The 21,653-nt window shown below is 51.1% G+C and overlaps 1 protein-coding gene across 1 annotated transcript in view; it reads right to left on the bottom strand.

Moving 5' to 3' along the window:
- PDXK (pyridoxal kinase) overlaps positions 1 to 21,653 on the bottom strand; it is a 664,932-nt gene that overhangs the window by 147,645 nt on the left and 495,634 nt on the right. The gene's annotated exons all lie outside the window — the stretch shown is intronic.

Here is a 21,653-nt window from a genome sequence, read left to right as displayed (position 1 = left end):
AGCCGCAATGGTGGCACCTCCTGCCTATCCCTGAGTGCGCTCGGGGCGCCGCCATCTTGTTATCGTGAGCCTCCCCAGCTCTTTCTTTGACTGCCAATTTCCGTGGCTGCCACAGTCTGATTTTTCCCCTAGTTCTGGCCAGCTAATCCAGGGGGGTTCCGCCAGCTGCCGTTTGCTTCCGGGCCTTTCTTGTGTAGCTATAACGGGCGTATTATGGTGAACCCTCGGGCGTCCCACAGAGCTTTCAGAGAGGCGACCGCATCGCCGGCACCTCAAGCCACACCCCCAGCATTTTCTTAATACAAAACATTTTTTCAACTCCCCCCTCCCGTCCCATCCCATTCCATTCCATTCCATTCGCTTTCCAATGTAATGTTGTCACCTCAACGATGAACCTTGCGCCATCAATATATTCTCTGCTCCTTATTACGGCCAAAGTCTTTTCCCCACCAGCAGAGCCACCGGCCCCCTGAACACCCTGCAAATCAAACCAGTGCCAAAAGTCTCATTTTCCTCGGGCACCATGCTCCCCTTGAGTCTTTCTGCAGAAACTTCAATACCATATCCCAGTCGAACACGGAACCCTGGTGATCACCTTGTAGGGAGTAGGACACCCATTCTAGAGCCGCAAAATGCCATACCTTTTGTTAGGTAAGAATTGGTGCAGTCACAATGGGTGAGACTACACAACAATTACCTGCTTGGTATTAGGTAACCCACCTTTTGGTATAGGTCTGTACTACACAAGTTGGTAGTTTGACTGAGCGGCCAGGCCTATCTCAAGAGGGGTAAATGTGAGCTGTACAGATGAAATCAGTCAATAGAAGTAACACTTATGCTCAAGGATTTAGTTATAAATATATATTTATTTACACATGAGTTTTAGCTAAGCATTCTTTAAAAAGGCAGTTGTTTATAACAGTCAAGCAAACTTTGGAATTACTTTAGACAGTCAAAGTTGGCGAATACCTTTTGGATATGCTAATGCATTCCTCCTACACCCTGAGGTGACTTCAATAACAAGGATAGTATTGCATTTATCATAAACACCAATATACTTTTGTGACTTGGTTTTGCAGGAAGGAAGGGTTAAGGAAAAATAGAAAGGTTAGAACATACTTTGTTATAAAGTAAAGACAACTTTGGATCCTCCAATGAAATCTAGCTAAGCCTTTCCCAGCAGTGAAAGTGTTCAACAAATTACAACCTATGAAGGGACACGCAATGCCAAAGTCGATAGATTAGAAGGGTACCTTTAAGGAGCCAGGACAGCCAAAGTCAATTGGACAAAGTCTATAGTTCTGATGCACTTCTTGGACAAAGTAGTTCACAAAGTCAGATAGTTCAAAAAAATCACTGAAGGAACACAAGCTGTTAAGCCTGTGCAAAGGGAGTTGAAGTCAACTCGAAAAGTTAAGCAAGTGTAATCCTCAAGTGAGAAAGCATGACTTTTGGCAAAAAGGTAAGTACCCCCAAGCCCAAAAAGTACCTCTGGTTTTAAGAAAGGTGGTCCAGCTGGATTCTGTCTTGCTACAGCCACACAGACCCTGGTTCCTGAGCCTCAGTCGTTGGGGCAAGAGGGAGGATGTCTGGCGGGCTCCTGCGGCAGTACTTGGGAAGAACTTCAGCAGGTACAGGCTCACTTCGATTCAGCAGCACTTCGCAGTTTCAGCGACTCGCAAACATCACTGATGCAGAACGAATATCTCTGGTTGGACTTTCCTTGCTCCCTCGATCCTGGATTCTGGTGAGGGGACTCTGGATCAGGATTCCCTGCTTCTGGCGTGTCTTGGCCGGATTCGTACCACGGACGACGTTGCACTCGGTTATGGACACTCAACCCCTAGCATTGGGCTTCTTTCAGACTGGAGAGGCACAGCAAGTAGGGGATTGCGCCAAAGTGGAGTTTGTCATGGGCTAGTTGGTCCCACCAGCCCAAGGGGAAGAAGTAATTCCGTCCTAAGCTTCTCGGTAGATACAAAAAAGGAGGTCAGCACAGCAGCAGGGCTTCACCGGGCAATTCAAGGTCCAGGAGTGGGCTTCTCTTCACGGTTTCTTCTTCTGATGTTTTTTCCAGTGGTCAACTCTTCCTCTAGTCCCAAACCCTCGCCTTTTATGTGAGTTTTCCCATTCATTCACAGCCTAGGATGTCAATCATGCAGCAGGGTGGCTGTCCTTCCCGGACAGACAGCTGGCCAATCAGGACTGGTTTCATTCAGGCACACCTAGAGACAAAGGACAGGGGAGTTTCGGGAACCTCCCTCATATCCTGTCCTTCTAGACACACTGGAGCCTGGGTCGGGCTTCAGGGCTGACACCTGTCAAAGGCAAAACACACAAAGGGCTCAAACCTGTCTCAACACACAGAGTAAAAGCCAAGAAAGACCTCACAAACAGAAAATGGCAAAAAAAGAAGACTGGCCATTTTGACAAAATGGACACCCATGGGTGCTGTACTGCAACGGAGGCTTCAGCCTGCGGTAAAAAAAAGCACACTGGTAGTAAAAATTAAACCACTGCCACCAGCCACTTAAAGTAGTCAGGGTAACATAAAAATGTTACATGAGAAAGTAGGAAAAGGTGATACTAAGTAACCCGCAGCACTCCAGATAACATTGCGTGTGTTGGACCTACAAAAGGAAAAAGGTAAGTAAGATAAAGTTCACTTTTTTTAAATATTTTTTATTGTTTTAGCTGTTTACACAACTTTACAATATTGGTTCATACAAAACTGAAGTTAAAATATCAAAACCTAAAAAACAAGATGTTCACTTTCCACTTAGGGAGAGACACTAAAAAGAGAACAGAAAAAAACTAGTCAAAATACAGAATGTGGACCAAAGATGGCGGCGGGTACGGAGTAGCTGTGTCGGCCGAGCTCTCCCTGCCTGCGAGTGGAAGTGCGGCAGTCCATCACCCCGCGGCACCCCTTTGGCCTGTGAATCGGGGCGAAATTCTGCGTGGCACCCACCGGTGGGCCCGGGGAGCCCGAAGAAAAGGGGGAGCGTCGCCCCGGGAGCCCCCAGGGCAAGCAATCGAGCGGGGGGACCGTCCCCTGCGGCTCGCGCCCCGGCAGCGGAGAGAGGAGTTGGGCGTCCCCCTCGGCGTCGGGGCTAGGGAGAGGAGGAGAAGCGCAGCCGTTGGAATCGGCTCCGCTGCGAGAGAGCGGGGAGGTCGTCCCCTGTGGCCTGCGCCCGGAGGTGGGAGGAGGAGCCGGGCTTCCCCCCTTGGAGTCGGGGCTGGCCGCGGGCTGCGTGAGTGGAGCCCCGGCGCAGGCAGAGCAGCGGAGAGGCTGCTAAGGAAGCGCCTGGCGGCGCAGTGTACAGCCGCCTGCTAGAAGCGCTGCGGTGAGGCCACGGACCCGAGAGGGAGGTGCCCCCCGGGGGGCAGCTGGAGGCCGTGTTGGAGGCCGAGTGGCGGAGGAGTCCGGCGTTGAAGAAGGGGCCCCGGAGGACACTGGGGCCACGGTGGGAGCAGCCATCTGGGCTCTGGGCCAGACCCCCGTGGAGGAGATACTTATTGTGACTGGCGAGACCCTGGGGGAGGCACGGGCCATATCCCAGTGTCGCGACGTGGTGGAGCACTGAGCCACGGTGAGTGTGGCGCAAAGAGGAGGAGTGCAGGGGCTGCAAGGTTTTAGTTGCCCACCCAAGACACTGCGCAGCCCGGAGGGGGCAGGTCCGGCGGGGGCCCGGATCAAGTGGGGCTTTACAGGGTGGACTGGGAAGGTGTTTGCTGACCTCCCTCCCCACTTTGGGCTGTGGTAAATAGTATTGGTGAACAGGCTGGGGGCTGCCTGAAGGCTCGGGGGAGCCAGGGGGACCGGATTTGGCGTCAAGACACCCTGCTGGGCATTTTACCAATGCTGACCACCCCCTCTCCCTCCAACTTGAGGACATTTCGCCATACACCCCGTTGTCAACCCGTGGCTGGACCACTTACAGCCGAATCAGGTTCCTGTTGATGGCCACTCGCTCTAAGGGAAAGAGTGGAAGGGTGCAGCAACCCTCAAGGGACTCTCAGAGTACACTCCACTCTCTGTGGCTCCCGCAGGACATGGAGGATAATACTGGGGATGGCAATGAGGGTCTGGTGAGGAGCATTGCGAAAGACAGCACGCAGGGGCGGCCCCAGATGCTTGGCCATGATCTCATGTGGGAAATTCAGACGCTCCACGCCAGCTTGGCCAAGACCTTTTAAGACCAGTTTCAGCTAATGCGCACTGATCTGAATGAAGCGCTGGGGGAGATCAAGCAGGAAATGAAGCAGCCAGGGGACAGGATGGATCTCCTGGAGAGGGGTTTGCAGGAGGTCGAGAAGGAGACTACAGCTAATAGTGAGGCGTTGGAGCGCCTGGACATAGCGACCCGGAACCTGGAGTTACAGATGGAGGATGTGGAAAATAGATCCCGGAGGATTAACATAAGGGTGAGGCAGCTGCCGGAATCCGTCTTGGACAGGGACTTGAAACAGGAATTGCAGGGGGTGTTTGCGGGCATCCTTGGGGAGGTGGCCCCAGGTGATATCGAATTGGACCGGGTCCACAGAGTTGGGCGAACCGCTAAGGGGCCTACCGCAAGGCCGCGGGATGTGCTTGCCGCCTTCTCTAGATACGCTCAGAAGGAGGCGGTGCTCCTAGCTGCGAGGAAAAAGGAACCGATTTTGTTTAGAGGCCAGAAGATAGCTCTTTTTCAGGATTTGGCTAATGCGACTTTGATAAAAAGAAGGAAGATGGCGCCAGTGTTGAAGGCCCTACTTGAACGGGGGATACAATACAGGTGGACATTTCCTTTTGGTCTGGTCTTTGATTGGGAAGGTTCTTTGAAGCGCATAACAACAGTTCAGGAGGGAGCAGACGTGTTGCGATTGGATCTGGAGGAGGGTTCTTTGAGCAGGGAAGGGGGAGGTACGGGGAGTGGGCAGCGGGAGAGGCCCTGGAGTGGTCCACAGTGGCAGATAAAAGACAGAGGGGACGGAGGGAGAATGGCGGCATGCAGGGTGAGGGCAGGGGGTCCTGCCTGGAGGGTGGCAGTGGCGGACGGGCTCAAGTATAATCGTTACTCTAGTTGAATAAGGGGTGGTGGACCTTGAAGGTTGACATGGGAGCTCGGAGTCAGGGAGGGCAACATTTTGGGGTCAATAAGGGCTAGGTGGCCCGGGGAGAAAATAAGAGGAGGAGATGAAGACAGCGGTTTGGGGGAGTTTGTTAAGTTGGGTGGGGAAAGGGGGTGTTGCTTCCACTCTAAGTTGGGGTTATGGAGTGGTGGAGGGGTGGCCGGGGGGGTGGACCTGGGAGGGGGTTGTAGCACCAACTGGGAAGGTATCAGTCCAGGGCTTGACGGGAAAGAGGCCGGAAAAGGGCCCTCCCCACATCTTGCTGGTGGGGTGGGGAGTTAAGAGGGAGGACCTAGAGGGGTGGGGGAGCGGGGTTCCCCGAGGAGCAATCTGGTTACCAGTGTGGGGTTCAAATGGATGACACATAATGTACGGGGGTTTGAACTCCCCGCTTAAGCGGTCCAAATTGGAGTAATTCATCGGTTTTCACAAACCAGATGTTCTGGCTCTGCAAGAGACACATTTGCTGCGGAAGGATCAACACAGGCTGAAGTTGAGGGGATTCCCGCTAATTCTCTTCATTTATTTTATTTATTTTTATTTATTACATTTGTTATACGCCCAGACCCGGGGGTATCACGGCGTAGTTACAGACAATGGGGGAATGCAATCTTAGAAAGTACACAGAGGAAAACACAGGAATAACAGTCAGTAATATAGAATAATATGCGAGGCAGTCAAGAATATACAGCAAAATGCAAAGCAGTCAGATATGTACAGTTAATTGGAGCGGATGAGTGCTCTAGTTCAGTTAGAACTTATTGAAGAGCCAAGTCTTCAGGAAGCTTTTGAATTTAGGGAAGGAGGTTTCGTTCATAATGTGGGTAGGTAGCACATTCCAGTGTCTAGGTGCCAGTGTTTTGAAGCTACTACCCCCTGTTTTCTCTCTTTTGTATCTGGGGGTTTCGAGGTATGCGTTTTTGTTGGATCTGAGAAGTCTAGTCTGGGGCTTCATCGTGACTGTATTGTTGAGGTATTTGGGTGCTTAGTTAGCCCTGCATTTGTGGGTGATGCTCAGGGTTTTAAATAGAGTTCTGGCTTGGATGGGGAGCCACTGGTGGTCTTTTCTGGTGTTGGAGATATGTTCAGATTTTTTGATGCCTAAGGCTGCTCTGAGGGCTTTGTTCTGTATGAGTTGGAGTTTGGCTAAGTTGGCTTTGGACGTGCCCAGGAAAAGGATATTACAATAGCCTAACTTAGACAGTATGAGTGCTCTGGCTAGAGTAACACAATTTTTGGCTGAGAGGAATTTACGGCTGAGGGAGATGAGTTCGAAGGTGTAGGAGGTGGACGAGGCTAAAGTGTTTACTTGTTTGGACATGGATAGTGTTGCGTCTAAGTAGATGCCAAGGGTCTTGACTTGTTTAAGAACAGGGATTGTGGTTCCATCGATGGTGAATGATTTGAAGGCGGGCTCAAGGGTGTTGATTTTGCTGGAAGAGCCTAGTATGAGGAGCTCCGTTTTATCGTCATTGAGACAAAGGCTGTTATTGGCCATCCAGTTTTGGATGAGTGAGTAGATTTGGTTAACCAGGAGGGAGTCTTGTTCATGATTGCCTGAGAGAGGAATGAGGATTTGGGTGTCATCGGCGAAGTTAGTATAGATGACACCCATGTCATCCAAAGCTGCAAATAATAGCTTATCGTAGGCATTATACAGTGTGGGGGATAGGCAAGAGCCTTGCGGCACACCTGCTGGGACAGGCACTGGGTCTGCTGATTATTTGCCGATGGACACTCTGGAGGTCCTATCAGCCAAGAATGATTTGATCCAGTTGGTAGCGCTCTGAGCTAGGTTGAAGTTGTTTGCTAGAGTGTTGCAGAGTTTGTCGTGGTCGACCAGATCGAAGGCCGCTGAGAGGTCCAGGAGCATCAGCAGACAGAGTTTGCCTGCTTCTTTAGTGGCATCCATTTGGATCTTCAGATCAAGGAGGGCTGTCTCTGTACTATGGTTGGGGCGGAATCCTGACTGGCGGTCTCCTAATAGTTGATATTGTTCCAAATGGTTCTGAATTTGGCAATAGGCTATTTTGTCAATTATTTTTAGGAGAAATGGGACTGTTGTAATAGGTCGGTAATTAGTGGGTATTGAGGGGTCCAGGGATGGTTTTTTTAGGAGTGGTGTCACCCAAGCTTTTTTGATACTGGTGGGGACTGTTTGTGAGGAGAGAGGCATTGATGAATTCGGTAATTATGGGTGTGAGGGTGGGGGCACAGAGTTTTACTAGATGGGAGGGGAATTGGTCTTCTTTAAAGTTGGAAGCTTTGAGTTTCATTATGGTGTCAAATACTTCTTTGTTAGACACTGGTGTAAATTGAAATGGGGGGCCAATAGTGGCATTTGATGTAGTCGTTGATATAGTGGGTGGAGTTTTATCAGCTAGGAGCGTTTTTTTATTATCAATTTTGTTTTGTAGTAGGAGAATTTTAGATGAGAGTGCGTTTTGTATAGTGGTGCACCAGTCTTTGCTAGCGTTAGAAGGTGCTGAAGTTTGACAGGGGTTTTCGAGCTCTCTAAGAATGGTAAACAGTTCTTTGCTGTCGGAGGACGCATTAGTAATGCGGAGGTTGAAGGCATTGGCTTTTTGAGAGATTATAGCTGATTTATATATTTTGTTAGCTTCAGTGAAGGCTAGTGCCGATTCTGGGATATTGTTTTTCTTATGGAGGTGTTCAAGAGATCTTTTTGTGCGTCTTAAGGCTACAAGTTCCTCATTAAACCAAAAACAGGAACGTTTGTCAGGTCTACGGGTTTTGGTGGTGATGGGAGCAAGTAGGTCAATAGTTTGGGTAAGGCATTGTTGGTATTGTTCAGCTAGATAGGAAGGGTTGTTAGTGCCTGGAACCGTAAGGGCAAGGGCAGCACTCAGGACTGGAGTGAGTTTGTCGGAGGAGAGTTTTTTGATATTTCTAGTTTCGAATGCTTCTGGTTTTTTAGGGGTGATGTGCTCTGTACTGGCATTATCTATGGTGAAGTTAATTACATAGTGGTCTGACCAATTGACTGGGAGGATGGAGTCAATGGTGATTAGAGAGTTGAGCGTGAGAAGCCAGTCTAGGGTTCTTCCTTTTGAGTGGGTGGGTTTATCTATCAGTTGTACGAAGTGCATTTCTGACATGGCTGTATAGAATGTAGAAGCTTCTGAGTCTAGGGGGTTATCGTATCCTAGGTTAAAGTCACCGAGGACTATGCATTTAGTTTTAGGCTTGATGAGGGGTGTTAGGAGTAGCGGTATGTCCAAGTCAGGGTGTGTATTTTTGTTGGGTGATCTGTATACCACTAGTAAGTTGGTGGTAGTTTTGGGGTTGGGGGTGTACTTCACTAGAAGGAGTTCATAGCCTTGTATCTGTTCTATTGGGCTAGCTCTGATTTCCAGAGTGGTTTTGGCTATTATTGCAACTCCACCTCCTTGGTTGTTTGACCTGTCTGTTCTAAGGATACTGAATCCTGGGGGAATGGCAAGGGCTAGAGATGGTCCTGCTGCTGGATGGAGCCAGGTTTCAGTGACCACCAGCATGTAAAGGTGTTGGTCCTCAATAAGGTCATGGATGTCTATGGCATGGGCACCTAATGAGCGGGCATTGATGAGTGCGCTTTTGAGGGTGGAGGAGGGGGTAGGGGGGGTGTGTTGCAAAGATGGGGGAAGAATCAGTGGTTTTGTTATTGGTTAGGTGTTTGAGTGGTGCGTTGTGGAGGCTTTTGTGTTGGAGATTAATGGGTGTTTAGTTTGGTTGGTGTATTGGGTGTGGTGGTGAGTGGGGTGGGTAATAGGGGCATTTTAGTTCTAGACATGAGTCTATTGAGTCTTTCATTACCCAGGATGGGTGTGGTCGTATCATGAATGCTGATAGGTATGGTGTGATTGTATATGGACGGGTTGGGACTAAGACACGGGTGGTCTGAGGTTGCTCCATTTTTAATGGTGGTGGGTGTAATGTGGGTCTGAGGGGATGGTATGGGTGTGGGGTGTGTGGGGAGGAAAGGGGTGGGGCAGGGGATGGGGAAGTGGCGTGGACAGCCTGGTCTAACTAGTCCTTCGCCAACCTTGATGAGATGACCTCTTGTGCATGGTGTAGCATTGGGGACTAAACAATAGGGGAACATGATAATGGTAAGGAGCGCCAGCATTATATTGGTAGGGTCTGAGTAGTCAGTGATATAGTTTGATGAACTATTTAGGCACATGGGCTGGGTACAATAGTCCTGCGCATGCAGACAACGCCTGTGTTGCTAGCAGGGTGCACAGGCAATAGGTCACAGGCAATGGGTCACTTAAATCCGATTTAAGCAATCAGGCACAAAAACCATAGGTCACAAGCAGGGTGCATAGGCAGTGGGGCACCTAAATTCGATTTTAGCAATCTGGCACAAAACCATAGGTCACAAGCAGGGTGCATAGGCAGTGGGGCACCTAAATTCGATTTTAGCAATCAGGCACAAAAATCCTAGGTCACAAGCAGGGTGCATAGGCAGTGGGGCACCTAGATTCGATTTTAGCAATCAGGCACAAAAATCCTAGGTCACAAGCAGGGTGCATAGGCAGTGGGGCACCTAAATTCGATTTTAGCAATCAGGCACAAAAATCCTAGGTCACAAGCAGGGTGCATAGGCAGTGGGGCACCTAAATTCGATTTTAGCAGTCAGGCACAAAAATCCTAGGTCACAAGCAGGGAGCATAGGCAGTGGGGCACCTAAATTCGATTTTAGCAATCAGGCACCAAAATCCTAGGTCACAAGCAGGGTGCATAGGCAGTGGGGCACCTAAATTCGATTTTAGCAATCAGGCCTACAGGTGATAGGTAAGCAGTAGAGAGGCACATGCTACTTAGGTGGTTTTAGATCCAGTAGCTGAGAGGCAGCCTAGTGTTGATTTTTACTTGTAGTAACAACATTAAATAGTCTGTTTAAAAAAGTCAAGCTTAATATTTTAAGAGCATTTGTGAGACCGCTATGTGTGGCAAAGTCATGGCTATAGGTACTTGGGTTACCTTGTATGTTGCAGGTGGGGGGTCTGGCTGACGGCAGATAAAGGCACAAACAGGTGCTGGCCTTGTAACAGTGGGCCTTGGTGCATGTGGGCCGGCTTCGCCTGCCGGTCATCAGGGATTGGCTAAGGCGCTAGGCCAGCCAATCCGGTTGCAGGCAGGTCATTGGTAGGGAGTCAGGCAGTCAGGCCGAGGCCAGGGCGGCCATCTTTGATTAATCAGCTCCTCGTGGGCTGTAATGGTGGAGAGGGAGAGCTGGAAGGCATAGATGGTGCACTAATGCTGCATTCAGTGCATCATGCAATTTAAACAGCTTCTTCAAAATTATGAAGAGCGCTCGCGTTGCAGGCGCGATTTTCGAAAATGCAGTGGGGTGCATCAGGCCCCTCCAAGAAAGGTGGAGTGGCGCTGGCATTTGGTAGGGGGTTTGATTTTCGGGTTGCAGACACCATCTGGGATAAGAATGGGAGATATATCATGGTTCGGGGAGAGTATATGGGTTCGCACTTTACAATTGTGTCGGTGTATACCCCAAATGTGGGGCAAGACCAGTTTCTGCGTGGGTTGGTGGGAACCCTACAAGACTTTGCAAGGGGACAGATCATTTTGATGGGGGACTTGAATTTGGCGTGGGATGGAAGGAGGGATCGCTCGGAGCTGAGGGAAGGGGAAGGGGGTGCGGTTGCATCGCCTACATTGAAGGAAAGGTGGGAGGAAGCGGGTTTGCAAGATGTGTGGAGAGTGTTAAGGGGGAAGTAGGAGGGGTTTACGTTCCTCTCGGATGTTCACAGGTCCCAGTCGAGAATCGACTATATCTGGGTGTCCGCGAGCTTGATCGGGGGGATTGGCTCCATAGAGGTAGGCCCCGTGGGGATAGCGGACCACATGGTAGTCCAAATGCGACTACGGTTGGGGAGTAGAAGGCCGGGGCTGTGGAGGTGGAAATTCCCGGAGGCGCTACTGAGAGACCAGGTGACGAGTGAGGAGATAGAGAGGAGGATCCGGGAATATTTTGACCAGAACAGTGATCTGGATGCGAGCCTGGAGGTGAGATGGGACGCTTTCAAGGCCAGGTTGAGGGGAGATATAATCGCCCTGCAGGCGGAGAGACATAGGCAGATGAGGCGGCTAGAGGAGCAGTTGGAAAAAGAGGTGGAGGTCGCTAGGGTGCGAGTGGGGGGAAAATCCGTCTTCTAAATAATTGTATAAGGAGTATAGGGCGGTCGAGGGTCAACTGGGGATCCTCAGGAATAAAAAGGCAGAGGCGGCCATGCTCAGGGTTAGGCAGGAGTATTATGCAAAAGCTAACAAGGCCGACTCTCTCCTGGCGCGTTTACTGAGGGGTGAGAGGGAACGTAATGTAATCGGGGCTTTGAGAAGTAGGGATGGGGCGAGACTCACCAAGACAGAGGAGATTAAAGGGAGGCTAGCTGAATTTTACGAGGATCCATACTCCTCACAGAACCCGTCAGGGGAAGCTCAGAGGAAGTTCTTGGAGGGCCTCGCGCTCCCACGGCTTTCTGATGAAGAGGGGGTAGAATTAAGCCGAGCTACCTCAGAGGATGAAGTGAGGGCGACTGTATCAGCCCTCCCCCGAGGCAAGGCCCCTGGCCCGGATGGCTACCCAGCAGCCTTTTATAAGCATTTCTCTCACCTCCTCGTTCCGCATCTGACGCAACTGTTCAACTCCTTCAGAGCCAGGGGGTGTATCACCCCATCGATGGAGGAGGCTAAGATAACGCTTATACACAAGGCGGGTAAAGATCCCGAGGAGTGTACATCGTATCGCCCCATTGCCCTCAAACACCGAGGCAAAAATTTACACCAAAATTCTAGCGAAGAGGCTGGAGAGGTACCTTCCAACATTGATCCACCAGGACCAGTCGGGCTTTGTGGTAGGGAGGCAGACGGCTGATAATATTCGAAGGGTGGCCCACATTGTTGAGAAGGCACGGAAGACGGCCACTCCGGCGATTCTTTTAGCGTTGGATGCGGAAAAAGCGTTCGATCGAGTGGAGTGGTCGTTCTTATTCCGGGTATTGGAGCGGATGGGGCTAGGGCCAGGTTTCATTAGCATGGTCGAGGCGAATTACAGGAACCCCAGGTCACGGATCCTGGTCAATTCGGAAACCTCTCACCCAATTGGGCTTAGAAGAGGTACGAAACAGGGCTGTCCCCTGTCCCCCTTGCTATATGCGATTTACCTGGAACCCCTTTTATTGGCCATAAGAGAATCCAATCATATCTGGGGTGTACCGTTCGGGGAGGGCCAACATAAAGTGGCAGTTTTTGCTGATGATATGCTGCTTATGTTGACGCGGCCGCAGGAGTCTATTAAGGCGTGTGAGGCACTATTGACCGAATTTGGGGAGGCATCAGGTCTGCGTATCAATCTGCAAAAATCCGAATTGATGAATCTATCTTTAGAAGAGAGGGAGGCACAGGCACTTAGGGAGGTCTCCCCGTTTCGGTGGAGCCCAGGTGGGATTAGGTATTTGGGTGTTTGGATTACCCCCTCACTAGTCGGGTGGTATAGCGCGAACTACACCCCTTTGCTCAAAGATATCAAGAGAGATTTAAGGCGCTGGGGTGCCCTTAGGATCTCCTGGCTGGGGAGGAGGGAAGCAGTTAAGATGGTGATTCTGCCTCGCATTTTATATTTTTTTCAAGCGATCCCCTTGGCAATCCCGCAGCGCTTTTTCAAGGAACTTGACCAGGTGGTTAGGGACTTCATATGGGAGGGGAAGAAGCCGCGCCTGTCTTGGCGCCTCCTTACGGCGTCCAGGGATCGAGGGGGCCTGGGGCTGCCGGATTTCCGGGGGTATCATGACGCTGCACTTCTCCGGGTAATTAGGGAATGGTTCGGAGACACCTATGTGAAGCACTGGGTACAAATGGATAGGGCAATTGCGCGGCACCACCTGGGTGAAGTTCTATGGCTTACGCGGAAGTTGCGGCCGTCGCACATATATAGGAGTGACATAACAAAGGGTGTGGTGGGCGCTTGGGATAGGGTGGTGGAGAGCCGGGGGGTCTCATCCTTTCCGTCCCCCTTTACGCCAGTTTTTGATAATGGAGACTTCACGCCGGGATTGGAGAGAGGGGCATTTCGTGCGTGGGATGTGGGAGGCTGTAAGACCCTGAGGGACATGTTTAGCAATGGCACGATTAAAACATTCAGAGAATGCAAGCAGGCATTTGGAGTAGGTGAGGGGGAGAGACACAGGTACTTTCAACTAAGACATTGGGTAATGTCGACTGAGATGAGGAGAGGGGCCACGAGGGAGCTCACACATTTTGAACGTTTCCTATTGACACATGATGGTACCAGAGGCTTGATATCAGATCTGTATAAACTTCTGGAGGGCGCGGGCCTGGCAGTCAGGTGGCTGTATATGAAGGTTTGAGAGCAGCAGAGGGGAGTGGGGATGGAGAGAAGAGATTGGGAGAGACTATGGAGGTTGGTCCCTAAATTGATTAGATCTCCCCGATTACAGGAAGCCTGGTATAAGTACATTTTTTATTGGCACTACACTCCAGCCAAACTACACGCGATGTACCCCACTAACTCAAGTGATTGCTGGAGGGGCTGCAGGGAGATGGGCACGGCGATGCATATTTGGTGGGACTGCCCACTTATTAGACCCTTTTGGCGTGAAATTGCAGGTGCCCTGGCTCAGACTCAAGAGTTAGGGGAGCCTCGGAGCCCCAGAAAGATGCTATTGGGTATGAGTGGGGTGGAGGAGGGGGGAGGAGGGGCAAGAACCCCCAAGGTGCACGTTGTTTTGGCAGCGATGGGGTTAATCGCGCAGAACTGGAAGAGCCCGAGGATCCCTACTGAGAGGGATTGGCTCAGGAAGATGTGGGACATTGTTTCCTTAGAGTGGGCCTCTTATGCAGTTGAGGGGAGGTTAGAGAACTTTGCAGCAGATTGGGGTGAGACTTTGGACTACTTGAAAGGAGACTTCAGGGTGCAATGGTGCCCCCAAAGACTAAAACTGTTACACATCTACAGCTGCTAGGCTGGATCGGCTTATTTGAGTTTGAGGGTTGTTCTTATCTAGGTGCTACAACTGGGTAAAGGGGAAGGGGGTGGGGGGGTTTAGGTTGTTGATTCTGTTTTGTTTTAAAGATTTGCTGGATTTGTGAAAATTAATAAACAGAAATTATAAAAAAAAAAATACAGAATGTGTAACAAAAGGGAGAAAACAGATAAAATAGTATTAAACAGTTACTTTTCATGAATTTCCAAATTTTTCGCCCGATAAGATGCGAACACAGCTTCAAGGAAATGTAGCACTGCAATGCAAGTTGAGATGGGATTCGAAGAAAAGAAGAGCTTCCATTTATCATTTTCATCTAAGGTGTCATAACGCACATGATGTTTAAGCAATTGCAGTTCTCTAGCTCCCCGCAGTGCTGGACATTCAACATGGTGTGACGTGTGGGTTCCTCCTGATGAATCTGCTGCTGATTAACTGTCGTTTTATCATGACCGATCAAGTCGGCCACAGATTAAATCTGAACCGTATAAAAGCTGACCTGAACGATAAAGATGGATGGAAGGTCAGGTACGCTTCACATGTTCCAAGCTTTTTCCCTAGGAATGGATTCTTTATATTTACAGCATTGTTCCCATGTGTTAATCCAGTCGTGTGAATATACCTTTTCCTTTGCTCGCTGCGGGTTTCCTAGGAGAACCTTCAGGGAGAGATCAGCAGCTGCCATAAATTGTATTTCTCCATTCAATAACGACGCCATGACTTGATGTGAGGAGATACTCAGAAAGAGACTGGAGCAATGTTCTAGAACTGTCAGCTAGGATGCACTTCCTGAACAGAGTGCATTGACGCCATTGGAAGATAGATTTCAACGAAGTCTGCCCCAACCCATGCCGTATAAGAGCCATCGGTACGCACTGTGGAAGATTTAGTATGTTCCTCCAAAATCTACCTTCTAGTTTTTGGAAATTTAAATTGGTTGTACTAAACCACGTTTCCAGTCCATGCAGCAAAATAGGCACTGTGTTTTGGCTATAGTAAGTAATAGCCGATTTTACTGAGAATTTGCCATGTTTACGAATTAGGATTTTAGTTTGCAAGATGGCTGTTGTTAATCTTTCCTCCAAGGTTTCTATGTGCACTCTGTTGAGAATCTGATTGTCAATTTGCATACCTAGATAGACGTACAACTCCACAACTTCCAGCGCAGAATGTTGCAATTGCCAACTTAATCTACTCCTTCTTCGACATGGGGCATTGCAAATCATAACTTTAGATTTTTTAATGTTAACTGTTAGCTGGTTTTTGACAATGTACCTCAATAGGGCATATAGAAAATTTTGTAGGCCTATTGGCGTTTTTGACATTATCACCAGATCGTCGGCGTAAAGAAGGGCTACTATTTTTCCTGTCCCAATTTTGGAGCATCTGAACTTACATTATCAAATATGTCCGGCATGTCAAATGGGAACAAATTAAAGAGGGCTGAGGCCAGTATACACCCCTGCCTCAGCCCTCTCATGGTATCTACTGAGGCAGTCAGCATTCCCTTCATGTTCGGCCTAACCTGTAGTGATGTATCACTATGCAATTCGCTTATGATGTCAACAATTGTTTCCAGACAATCCTCTTTCTGAAGTTTATTAACCAATATCTGCCTGGAGGCCCGTGACCTGCTTTATTTTCTGATAAAGGCCTCAATGTCTTCAAGTGATATGTCCAGGCTCCATGAGGAATGCGCTGTAGATGATCTCTCAATCGGTGGCCATCGGGAATTGTCATACAATGCTCAAAAACAGGATGTCCATTCAAGTTCCGTGATTCCATTTATTTACACATTCATCTGCAATGTCCCAACAGCCTGATTGAGGATAGACCATACACTTGCCGTATTTTTGGAAGCAATGGCTCGTAGGAGGCGTTCGCTGTCTTGCTGGTACCTGATGGCCAGGCGACCGCGTGTCCAGTTCCTGTATTCGCATTTGCCTGCCCTCAGGGCTACCAGTCGTTCTGAAGGGGGTAGAATCTTGATATCCTTTTTTTTCGCCGTGTTCAGCTTTTCTTTCTTTCTGAGCCTTAAGTGATGCCTTATGCCCATTGGTCCTGTTTTGTGGTCCAAAGAAAATGAGAGCGGTGGTATAAAGAGTGTCTCCAAATGTCATTTCATTATTTAATAGCATTTCATTTAGCTGGACCAGTTTGTGCACATTCCATTTGAAACAAGTGCATGTGCTAATCTGCGAGGAGTAGTAATCTCTTTTTTCATCAGTCTTTATTGTCTCCCAGTGCCACTGCAGTGTTACCATATTGTGGTCACTATTTAACCAATCAAGTATTTCAAACTTGTCCACTTGATTGTATAATTCTTTGTCTACATAAACAAAGTCAATGGTGCTCTTCAAGGAGACTCTGGACCATGTGGCTCGAGGCGGACAGTCACCAGGAAGCGAAACGTTGGCCATCACGAAACCGCTCTCCTTCATCAGAGGGGACCACCTAGTTTGACTTTCGGTTGTCTTTGATGTGCTGTCTAAACATCTTAAATTCAAGTCACCAGTGATTATTGTGTTTTTGATCGAGGGATCACCAGAGATTATGTCTAAAAGGGATCTCAGGGCTTGAAAAAACTCTCATCAGAAATGGCTGCCGGGTTTCTGTATAAATTAACCAAGGCAACTGTATGCTGCTGGTATTGGATTTTAACCAACTGGATAAAATTATTAGGCACCTCCCATGCTTGTATGGTGTAACCTGAACTTATTTTTACTGCAACCCTAAGACCAAAAGTTGGCCGTCCTTTTGTAGCAGCAATCGCCTTCAGGAATACAATGTCATGGTCATCCCAACTTGGTTTATGTAGCATCCACGTTTCCTGAAAGGCAATTATGTCGAAATCATTGATTCGATTCTGATTTGGACTAGTGAGGTGTACATGTCCGCAGGTGTTCCAACTTGCCATTTTGGTCATGTGATCCTGCTTTACTTCAGGCCGATGCTGCAGGGTGGGCTCAAGACATAATTATGCTCGACATGTGTTTGTCAGTTTCTTAGGAACTTGCTTTTGGCAGGCACAACCACATGTTCGAATACATCAAAAGAAGGCTCAGGGTTTCGTCGGTTTGCAACCTGCTGTGAAATTATAAAGCCTAGGGTGAAAAGCTCTGCTTTGCCAAGCCATATGGTGTTTAAGACAACCCCCAACGGGATCTAAAGTCTCACCGTCGCTGCATCATATAAGTCTGGAAATTCTACTTGGGCTATGTCAATCGACGTGATAGGCTCCAAGCTTGGTATATTTGCGAATATGTTTAGGATGTTTGACCGACTCAATGTAAACTGGTTGAACTGAACCGCCCGACATCTCATAATCAGTGTGGGGTGCACTGGATTGGACCCGCCGCTCTTGGAACAAGTTACTTACCTGTAACTGTTGTTCTCCAGCATGGGTCTGGCATGGATTCACATGCTCATGAATATTCCCCGTCGTCAGGCTGGGAATCCTCGGTAAAGAAAAAACCAGTATCAGTTTCGTTTCTGATCTGTCTTTCGTAGTAATAACCAATCACTGGTCTCTGCGTCATACTGACCACAGCCAATGACTGCCCTCTACCTAAGCACCGCCTCTGGCAGCCATCTTCAGATTTGGAAGCACGTGAAGTGGCAGTATGACCAAGTGAAGAGCCGCAGAGGGGTAGGCGGGAGGGTTCGCATGTGAATCCATGCCAGACCCATGCTGGAGAACAACAGTTACAGGTAAGTAACTTGTTCCTTCTCCAGCATGGGGTCTGGCATGGATTCACATGCTCATGAATAAAGAATACATAGCAGTACACACATGCACAACCACGGGAGGTGGCAAAGGCTCAACATCAAGCATCATATCAACTCAACATTAAGCATCTTACCTCCTCACCAGGCTCACCTCAGGCGAACAGGTTGCGCAGCACTGCTTGGCCGACCCTGGACTCCTCCCTGGAATCCCGGTCGACGCAGTAGAATTTCGTGAAGGTGTGCGTCGACCTCCACGTAGCAGCCCTGCATATGTCCAGCAGGGGCACACCAGATAGGAACGCCGTGGTAGCTGCGATCGCTCTGGTGGAATGGGCTCTCGGACGGCCAGGCAGCGGTCGGTTTGCCAACCGGTGACAGCACATGATACAGCCGGAGAGCCATCTGGAGATGGAAGCCTTCGAGAGAGCCTTCCCCTGATTGACAGGTCCAAAGTTCACAAAGAGTTGTGACGTCTTCCGAAAACCCTTCGTGCGGTCCACGTAGAACTTCAGCGCTCTAGCTACATCCAGCGAGTGCAAAGTCCTCTCAGCCGGCGACGAAGGCGACGGGAAGAACACAGGTAACACCAAGGGTTCGTTGAGATGGAAGTCCGACGGTACCTTGGGCATGAAGGAGGGGTGCGTCCTGAGCACTACCCTCGTGTCGTGGAAAATCAAGTACGGGGCCTTGCAGGAAAGGGCCTGGATCTCTCCCACTCGTCGTGCGGAGGTGATGGCCACAAGAAAAGCTGTTTTCCACGATAGAAACTTCAACGGGGCCGAGTGCAGAGGCTCGAACGGAGGTCCCATGAGCTTGGTCAGCACCACGTTGAGCTCCCACGCCGGGGCCGGAGCCTTCACCGGCGGGAACGATCTGAACAGTCCCTTCATGAACTCTTTCACCAGACGATGAGACCACAAGGACGCCCGCCCCGTGGTTCTGGTGTATCGGGAGATCGCAGCAAGATGAATCTTGATGGACGCGTGTGCCAGACCAGCTTTGGCCAGCGTCAGCAGGTACGGCAGTACTTGGGGAGCCGTAATCCGTAGAGGGTTAATCTTCTGTGCGTGGCACCAGACAGAGAACCTCTTCCATTTGTGTCCGTAGCATTTAAGAGTCGAGGACGCCCTGGCCTTTGCAAGAACCTCTCTGCAATCGGCCGGTATGTCGTATCCTCCAAACTCTAGCGCTGCAGGAGCCAGGCCTGCAAGTTCAGCGACTTCGGGTCGTGGTGGAGGATGGCGCCTCCTTCCCTGGAGAGTAGATCCGCGTCCGCCGGCAGCTTGATCGGCGGGGACGCTGACAAGTCCAGAAGGTCCGGGAACCATATCTGCCTCGGCCACGCAGGTGCGACGAGGATCATCCTGCACCGTGACCTCTTGAGCTGGTTGACGAGCCGGATTAGCAGAGGCAAGGGAGGGAACGCGTAGAGGAACAGGCCCTCCCAGGGGAACGAGAAAGCATCGCCCATGCTCCTCGTCTGGGGAAACCTGCTGGCGAACCTCCGGCACTTGGTGTTCGTCGCCGTCGCGAACAGGTCGATCTGGGGTGTGCCCCACCGTCGGAAGAGGCGATCCACCAGATCCTGCCGTAGTTCCCACTCGTGGCACGAGCGCAGCTCCCTGCTGAGTGAGTCGGCGATGGTGTTTTTTGTCCCTGCCAGATGAAACGGCACCAGAAAAATCCCTTGGGCGACGGCCCAATGCCACAGGTCCTGCGCCTCCTTGGACAGCGCTGGGGACCTGGTTCCGCCCTGTTTCCTGATGTAAAACATGGTGGTGGTGTTGTCGGTGAAGATCCTCACCACCTTGCCCTTGAGGGACGGAAGGAAGGACCTGAGGGCCCAAAACACTGCACGGAGCTCCAGGACGTTGATATGCAGGGACTTCTCCGTCGGGAGCCAGAGTCCCCTTGCGTGCAGATTTTCGGTGTGCGCTCCCCACCCTTCCAGGGAGGCATCCGTGGTCACAGTCTCCTGGTGGGCTGGGGTCTGGAAGTCCATGCCCGCCGTCAGATGCGCGCGGGTGCCCCACCACCGTATCGCTCGTCGGAAACTCTCGTCGAGCTTGATCCTTTCCTCGAAGCTGCCCGTCGTCTGGATCCAGCGCGCATCCAGGAATTCTTGCAACGGGCGCATCCGGAGCCTGCACATGGGAATGAGGTAGATGCAGGAAGACATCATCCCGAGGAGGGACTTGATGGACCTCACTTTGGCCGCGTCGGCCACCAACATCCGTTGCACCTTGCCCAAGATGGTCCTGGTCCTCTCCTCCGACGGGGAGGCCAGAAGGGACACTGTGTCGAGCCTCGCTCCCAGAAACAGTGCGACTTGCGCGGGCACCAGGTGGGATTTGGCGTAGTTCACGGAGAATCCCAGGTCCGTGAGGAGTTGGACGGTCCTTGCCGTGTGGACCACGGCGAGCTCCCTCGTCTTGGCGCGGATGAGCCAGTCGTCCAGGTAAGGGTAGACGTGAATCCCCTCGCGGCGCAGCTGCGCCGCCACCGGTGCGAGGCACTTGGTGAATACCCTGGGTGCCGACCGCAGTCCGAAGGGAAGGGCTTTGAATTGGTAATGACGCCCTTGGACCACGAATCTGAGGAATTTTCGGTGCCCCTTTAGGATGGGAATGTGGAAGTAGGCATCCTCCAAATCCAGCGACGATAGGAAGTCTCCTTCCTCCAGCTGACCCAGGACGTGCTGGAGGGTGACCATCCGGAACTTCTGCGCCTTGATGAACTTGTTCAGACGTCGCAGGTCTAGGATGGGGCGCCATCCTCCCGTCTTCTTCTTCACGAGGAAGTATCTCGAGTAGACTCCGGAGCCCCGAAGCCTCTTTGGGACGAGTTCGATGGCGCCCTTTCTGAGCATCGCCTTTACCTCCAGGAGAAGTTGAGGGACGTGAAGTTCTTTCCTGGCCACGGGGGGGACGCGCGGGCACCTTCTTTGAAACTCGAGCGCGTGGCCCCGGGCCAGGGCGTCCAGCACCCAACGGTCGGTGGAGATGGACTCCCACACGCTGACGAAGCCCGCCAGCCGGCCTCCCACCGGGGTGCTTCGGTGGGGGCCCGACCCCACGGCCGGTTCAATCCTGCTTGGACGCGGCCTTGCCGCCTTGACCTCCTTGGCGACGACGGCGGGGTCCGCTAGACTTGCCTCGTCCTCTGTAGGCCTCTTGCGACGACGAGCGGGCCGCTTGACGGTAGGAAGCGAAACCGCCGCCGGAACCTTTGGAGGCGCCCTTGCCTCCGCCGCTCCGAAAGGGCGTCCGCCGTTGCTGCAGGACTCCAAGGGCCCGGGCCGTCTCAGTATCCGCCTTGATGGCCTGAAGGGAGTCGTCCACTGTCTTCCCAAACAGGTTGTTCCCGTCGAAGGGCATGTCCAGGACTCTGGTCTGGACGTCCTGCCGGAAGTCCGTAGCTTTGAGCCATCCACGACGTCGAAGGCAAACGCCGTTGCCCAGCTGGCGGAACCCAGTGTCGGCGATGTCCGTCGCCACGGTGATGGCGTGGTCCGAGGCCACCTCACCTTCCTGCAGGATCTCCAGGGCCTCCGCCCTCTTGTCGTCCGGCAGAAAATCCAGCAGGGGAGCTATCTTGTACCAGAGCTCCCTGTCGTAGCGGGCCACGATAGCCAAGGCGTTGGCCGCTTTAATCGTCGTCGCTGCCGACGAGATGACTCTACGTCCCATAGCATCCAATTTCTTTCCCTCGCCGTCCGGCGGGGAAGTCGATGTGGAGGCCGCACCCCCCCCCCGCTTTCTTCCTGGCTGCCGCGGAGAT

Source organism: Ambystoma mexicanum, chromosome 7p (genome assembly GCF_040938575.1).
Source record: "Ambystoma mexicanum isolate Mex_15411 chromosome 7p, UKY_AmexF1_1, whole genome shotgun sequence".
Taxonomy (NCBI): Eukaryota; Metazoa; Chordata; class Amphibia; order Caudata; family Ambystomatidae; genus Ambystoma; species Ambystoma mexicanum.
The sequence above is the reverse complement of the archived record's forward strand: the minus strand, read 5'-3'. Positions and strand labels throughout refer to the sequence as shown.